The following is a 7458-nucleotide window of genomic DNA, read 5'->3' as shown; positions in this document are numbered from 1 at the left end:
CAATAGACAGTCAAGGAAGTGACACAACTACAGGCTTGCATTTTGGTAAGTTAACTGGTGGTGGCGTGAAAGGTAGGTTGGAGGTAAAACCTGGTGCAGGAAGATGTGTTAGGAGGTTACAAACATGATCTACACTATGGCAGCAGTTAATGGCGGTGGGTGAAAGGGTTTAAAAGATTTTTGCTGTAGAAGTAAGAACTCGGGTTATCAGTTGGGTGTTTTATAGAGTTTTGGCTTCACCCGGGCTTCCTTTGTGGCTCAGCTGGTAAAGAATCTATCTGCCTGCAATGTGGACGATCTGGGTTCGATCCCTGGGTTGGGAAGATCCTCTGGAGAAGGGAAAGGCTACCCACTCCAGTATTCTGGCCTGGAGAATTCCATGGACTGTATAGTCCATGGGATCACAAAGAGTCACACATGACTAAGTGACTTTCATTTAATATCTGTTAATCCCATACTCAAAATAGTTTGAGAATCAGTGACTATGAAAGAGCATTTTTGTTGTTTTTCAGTTAACATGTATTGAGAACTTACTTCTCCCTCTAGACACTAAGCTCATGTTACGGAATTCAGTGAGAAAGAGAATCACTGTCCTTTGGGGGCTTATGGGCAAGCATTATTGGTGATTTTTGCAGCAGATCTCAAGAGGTACCCACTCAGACACTGCCGTGGGGAGTGGGGAGCCTTACTGAGGGCACAGACTTATTCTTATAAGTTCTAATCTCTTACTACATGGTGGTGAGTGGTCTCAGGTCCACCATTCTGCATTCTGGGTGAAGCCTGTCTGCTTGTTTTGCGTATTACCATTCCCCTTGCTGGTAATCTTTTGTGCCAGACCATCTCTAGCCCATGAGGCAAGGCCCACCCCAGTCCAGTGAGTTCATCTGCATAAACAGTACAACCTAACGCCAAGTAGTGTGCTGTGGGTGAGGCCACATGAGCTGGACAGGAAAACTGGCCATTGTGATTGACATGGTTGCCATATTTAGGACAATTTTGTTGTTCAGCCAACTCTTTGCAACCCCATGGACTGCAGCACGCCAGGCTCCCCTGTCCTTCACTATCTCCCAGAGACTTAGGACAATATGGAATACCTTTTACACATGAAATCTTAAGGCATGAGTTCAGGGCCCATCTCACTGAGGGCAGTTTCCCATCCAGGGACCTCAAGCCCATCATGGGACTGGAGGACAAACCCCAGGTTTAGAATGCCAGCTCTATGTTGACAGCCCATTCTTTGAAAAATTAAATGGTGCACATCCCAAGTAGCCTTCAGGAAAGGAGATGACCCATTCTTTCAACCTCCGATAGAGACCGCAGCCCAGTATGATTGAGCAGTTTCTCATCTGAAGCAGAATCACTTGGAATACTTGTTTAAAATGGAGATTCCTGGGCCTTACTCCAGAGCTTGAATCAGAATCTCTGGATATGGGACTCTGCATTTTATTACAACTTGACAAATAATTTGTATGCTAGAGCAGTCGCAGCTGTAACTAGCTTAAGAGGTACACATGGAGCCACATGCAGGGCCTTAGGTCTGGGGTCCTCCCAGAATGGGTGGAACACAGCCTATTCTGCATTCTGGACGAAAGGGTGAATTTGCAAACACATTGCCTCCTTATGCAAGATACTTCTTTGATTCTTGTCATTGCTGAAAACACATCAGACTCAACAGAATTCAGTTACTTGTTGGTAGATGGGTGTCCCAGGACAAATGTTGAAAAGTTTAAATTCTGGGAATGTCCTGGTGGTCCAGTGGTTAGGACTCCATGCTTCCATTCCAGGGGGCATGGGTTTGATCCCTGGTTGGACCACATACTTCTCAATGGTCCAAAAAACAAAAATTTAATTCTGATTTCTCAGTTTAAAAACATGGGTAATACCTACGTTGCAGAATACAAATATATATAGAATATGCCCAGGGAAGCACATAGCACATAGTAGGGAATAAAAGGTAGTTATTTTTGTCACTGCAGTCTAACACTGCTAGGATGCCTCCTTGGGCCTGCAACAATATTTTCTCCTCTGGATGGCAGCAACAGCTTGCTGAGATGCTTTTAGACTAACAGAAGGAAAAGAATTTTAGAGTGGGAAAGGCTCTATGTTTTAGTACTCAAAATTCAGTTTGGAAATGATGAAATGGTGATCCAGCAAGCTAGCTAGTGACAATATTAGAAACTGAAGCCTACAGTAGCTTCTATTAAAAAAAAGATTTTATTCTTGGCTTGATTTGAGGAATGAAAGAAATGTTTCTGAGCACAAAATTGAACTCTTGAGAAAGGCTGCTGAAAGAATGCTTATTGCTTTTAAACTGTTTTAAAGGTGATACAACATATTTCCAGTTTTTCTTTATCAAGCAATTTCAAGACAAAGAGATACGATTTTGAAATTCAACCAAGGTGGCATGAGTCCTGCCACTGACCTTAAGCCTAGAATGATTACTCATCCTTTCTGAATCTGTTCCCTTATCTACGAAATGAAAAATGTACCTACTGTGCAAGGATTTGCATGAGGAATAAAAATAGTCTATGTAATGCATCTAGCACAGTGCTTGGAACACTGCAGGTTCACAGTACCGTTCTTATCAGCCCACACTTACTGATTGCTAGTCTCCTTTCTAAGGACCCAACCTGAGCTTTCTCATTTTATCTTTACAATAACCCTATGAGGTGGATAGTGTTATTGATCCTCCTTTTTCCATACTGTTAGATAGCTAATAAGCGGTAGAGCTAGAATTCATACTTGAGTAGTCTGACACCAGACTGTGGGACTGACCACTTTACTTCCCTGCCTCTATTACAAATGTTTTCTATCTGTGATCAAGGAATTAATGTACTAGGCCTTGGAGCTCAGAAATTAAGAAGTAGGAGCACATGTTAAATTGGCTGTCATATGCAGGCACTAGGCTAGACATTTCAAAAAGATTTTCCCATTTTAGTTACTATTTTTTTTTTTCAAATTTTTTTCAATTTAGTTACTATTTAATCACTGTCTTTATCACCTCTAAAAATTCATGAAATTTTCTAGAACCCTACAGATAGAAGCTGCTTTATTTTGAATTATAATAGTGCAGCTCTTGTTTCCCAGGATTTTTTAACTGCAGCTCTCCTTCCAGAAGGTAGGTTATCACATGGTTATTTATGGAAGAAACACTAATGAGATGCTAGGTTGACAGATGATACAAGATATGTGGTACCTTTGCTTCAGTTCAGTTCAGTTCAGTTGCTCAGTAGTGTACGACTCTTTGCGACCCAATGGACTGCAGCATGCCAGGCCTCCCTGTCCATCACCAACTCCCATAGCCTACTCAACTCATGTCCGTCGTGTTGGTGATGCCATCCAACCATCTCATCCTCTGTTGTCCCCTTCTCTTCCCGCCTTCAGTCTTCCTCAGCATCAGGGTCTTTTCAAATGAGTCAGTTCTTCGCATCAGGTGGCCAAAATATTGGAGTTTCAGCTTCTGCATCAGTCCTTCCAATGAACACCCAGGACTGATTTCCTTTAGGATAGACTGGTTGGATCTCCTTGCAGTCCAAGGGACTCTCAAAAATCTTCTCCAACACCACAGTTCAAAAACATCAATTCTTCAGCACTCAGCTTTCTTTACAGTTCAACTCTCACATCCATACATGACCATTGGAAAAACCATAGCTTTGACTAGATGGACCTTTGTCAGCAAAGTAATGTCTCTGCTTTTTAACATGCTGTCTAGGTTGGTCATTGGTTTTTTTCCAAGGAGCAAGCGTCTTGTAATTTCATGGCTGCAGTCACCATCTGCAGTGATTTTGGAGCCCCCCAAAATAAGGTCTCACTGTTTCCATTGTTTCCCCATCTATTTGCCATGAAGTGATGGGACCGGATGCCATGATCTTAGTTTTCTGAATGTTGAGCTTTAAGCCAACTTTTTCACTCTCCTCTTTCACTTTCATCAAGAGGCTCTTTAGTTCTTCACTTTCTGCCATGAGGGTGGTGTCATCTGCATATCTGAAGTTATTGATATTTCTTGCGGCAATCTTGATTCCAGCTTGTGCTTCTTCCAGCCTAGCGTTTCTCATGATGTACTCTGCATAGAAGTTAAATAAGCAGGGTGACAATATACAGCCTTGATGTACTCCTTTTCCTATTTGGAACCAGTCTGTTTTTCCATGTCCAGTTCTAACTGTTGCTTCTTGACCTGCATACAGATTTCTCAGGAGGCAGATAAGGTGGTCTGGTATTCCCGTCTCTAATAATTTTCCAATTTGTTGTGATCCACACAGTCAAAGGCTTTGGTGTAGTAATGACCAAACACTAACTTGTCTGAGAAGTTGAAATACTGTTTCCATAAAGAGCAGTTTTGTGTGCAGCCTACTTTTTTAAAAGTTTGATTGAAGGGAAGTAATGGTGGGGGGGTTATCAGAGAAGAGCAGCTTTGAGGAAAGGCTATTGTGAAGATTCCATAATATGGCTCTCATAATTACATGGAATCTAAAATCTTAGAATTGGAAAGAACTTGGAGATCATTTAGGGCTTCCCTGGTGGCTCAGAGGTTAAAGTGTCTGCCTGGAATGCAGGAGACCCGGGTTCGATCCCTGGGTTGGGAAGATCCCCTGGAGAAGGAAATGGCAACCCACACCAGTACTCTTGCTTGGAGAATCCCATGGAGGGAGGAGCCTGGTGGGCTACAGTCCATGGGGTCGCAAAGAGTTGGACACAACTGAGCGACTTCACTTAGAGATGATTTATTCTAACTTTGGACTCATTCTACAGAGAAGAAAACAGCACCCAGAGAGAGGAAGTGTCTTTCCCAAAGATAGAACTCGGGTTTCTTAACTCCCCTACTCTGTGGCCAATCCCTGTAATCCAGTATAAAATATGTATGTCACAGACTGGATCTGGCAATGAGGAAACAGTATTCTTTTTCAAACTTGGTTCTCAGCATAATTTGATATGTAACGCTGCAGTCAGTTGTACCCTGAAAAACTTGAAAGGATGGTATTCCAAGAATTGGTATTGTTTTGCTCCTCTTTTACTTTTTCACACATGCTTCCCAGGGGCAAAATAAGGGAAATTCAGTCTGGTGGGTAAAGTGGGGTGGGGCAGGTTTGAGACCCCGTGAGAAAGTCAGACCCCGCTGTAGTCCATACAGCTTGTATTTTAACTTGAAGGCAACGAGGAGCTATTGAAGGATTTAGAGCAGCATTTAAAGCATGAATATAGTTGCTTTTAAGTATTTTTTTTTAATCACAATAACATATGGATTGTTGTGTGAATTCAGATGCTACGTCTAAAGCCAAGTTCTCCTTGTATTTCCAGTCTCCCCTCAGAGGTAACCACCACTCTGGTGTGTATACATGCATATGAGATATAGCTAGGATTATTTTGCACATGTTTTAAAACAAATATTATCCTGTCGAAAAAATCAATTTGAGGAAAAGAGCTTGGCTTTGGGCAGTTTTGAGAAGCAGCTGGCCACCTGTTTACTTTGCTTGGTGTTCACAGAGTATTTTGTGAACATTCCAGTTTGTAAGTGAGATTCTCACACAGGGACTGGTGCTGTGGGAACCATCTGGCAGACCCCAACCATGACAGCTGCAAACCCTCCAGCCACACCCACCAGGCCTGCTTGCCCCTTGGCTCGCCCTGGCTCCAGAGTTTGCTTCCTGCACTTGTGCGATTGTAGGGCAGCTGGAATCCACAGATATTAACTGTTCCTTGTTCACAGATTAGGGAAAGGACAATGTGCTTGCCATGTGTTATGGAACAACTGAAGGTCCAAATATGACCATGAGTTCCTTTTCTAAGGGAAACAAAAGATTTATGATTTGGGGTTTGATCTTTTAACAAAAGTATAAATATAACAAAATGTATCTATTTAATAAAATGGCTTTCCTTTATCAACAGTCAAATTAAAAGTTATTATTACCAAAGTAACCAGAATATCCTTATTACCAGAATAAGGATTTTTAATACATTGGAGCAAATCCATAATTCATGTCTCTTTAGTGTAGATACTCAAGTGAGGTCTGGGAGTGTGGGATATAAGCAATACAGCTTTAGGAATACAAGCAGATAGATTTATTTATTCACTAATTAATTCATTCAATACACATTTAGTGCTTATTATGAACCAGGTCATAATAATTAATGCACTGGTTAAATCACTGTTTGATTTTCTAAATTAAAACTCCCAACCCATTGCAGGAGACAGATAAACAATGTAATGAGTACCTATAATGGGTTTTACATACAACCAGTGATTTGCCAGTTATTCTATTCATTAAACTTCTCTAAATTTTTAAGAAAAACATCCAAGGTTAAAATTCTTCCATAAAAACATTCAGAACCTATGTGGTGCAAAAAACAGAAGACCACTTTCTGTTGTTGTATACTCAGTCGAGTCTGACTCTTTGTGACCCCATGGACTGTAGCCCACCAGGCTTCTCTGTCCATGGAATTTTCCAGTCAAGAATATTGGAGTGCGTTGCCATTTCCTTCTCCAGGGGATCTTCCCATCCCAGGAATGGTCTCTTGTGTCTTCTGCATTGGCAGGCAGATTTTTTAACCACTGTGCCACTTGGAAAGCCCACTTTCTGTTACTGATTTGCAATTCTGAACAGGTGATTTGGCAGGGGTTTAGGGGGGTGGATATGTTACTGTGTTCTTGGGAAATGTATCTGGGATTTGTCCCAATCCTAGACTGGGATCCAAGGCTCCTAAGCAGGAAGGCAGAGCTCATTACTTAGGATGCAGTTTACTCTGATTCTTTCCTGCCCCTAATCCCCAAAAAACATTTGCCAGGATAAAGGCAAAGGCCTTTAATCAGGTACAAGTTTTCCCTGAAACAGATTAGGTAGAGGTTTTTTTTCAGCAGGATCTTACTGCGAGACTACTAAAAAGCTTCAAACAAGGAGCTTTATATGTTATTCAGCATTTTCATACCTCCAAATATTTTAATGAAAAGGAGAGTCATGTACTTTGCAAAATCTTACATAAGTGATTATAAATATATTCAGTTCAGTCGCTCAGTTGTGTCTGACTCTTTGTGACTCCATGGACTGCAGCACGCCAGGCCTCCCTGTCCATCACCAACTCCCAAGAGTTTACTCAAATTCATGTCCATCACATGGGTGATGCTGTCCAACCATCTCATCCTCTGTTGTCCCCTTCTCCCGCCTTCAGTCTTTCCCAGTATCAGGGTCTTTTCAAATGAGTTAGTTCTTTGCATCAGGTGGCCAAAGTATTAGAGTTTCAGCTTCAGCATCAGTCTTTCCAATGAACATTCAGGACTGATTTCCTTTACTATGGATTGGTTGTATCTCCTTGCAGTTCAAGTAACTCTCAAGAGTCTTGTCCAGCACCACAGTTCAAAAGCATCAATTCTCTGGCTCTCAGCTTTCTTTATGGTCCAACTCTCACATCCATACATGACTACTGGGATGGATCTTTGTTGGTGAAGTAATGTCTCTGGTTTTTAAT

At 41.6% G+C, this 7458-nt stretch overlaps 1 non-coding gene across 1 annotated transcript; it reads left to right on the top strand.

Moving 5' to 3' along the window:
• The first annotated feature begins 4511 nt into the window (after positions 1–4511).
• Positions 4512–4583, top strand: TRNAS-GGA (transfer RNA serine (anticodon GGA)). Its single transcript has one exon. It is a non-coding gene; the product is annotated as a tRNA-Ser (tRNA).
• Positions 4584–7458: the final 2875 nt, after the last annotated feature.

Source organism: Bos taurus, chromosome 10 (genome assembly GCF_002263795.3).
Source record: "Bos taurus isolate L1 Dominette 01449 registration number 42190680 breed Hereford chromosome 10, ARS-UCD2.0, whole genome shotgun sequence".
Lineage (NCBI taxonomy): Eukaryota > Metazoa > Chordata > Mammalia > Artiodactyla > Bovidae > Bos > Bos taurus.
Note: the sequence above shows the minus strand (reverse complement) of the source record. Positions and strands in the feature narration are given on the sequence as shown.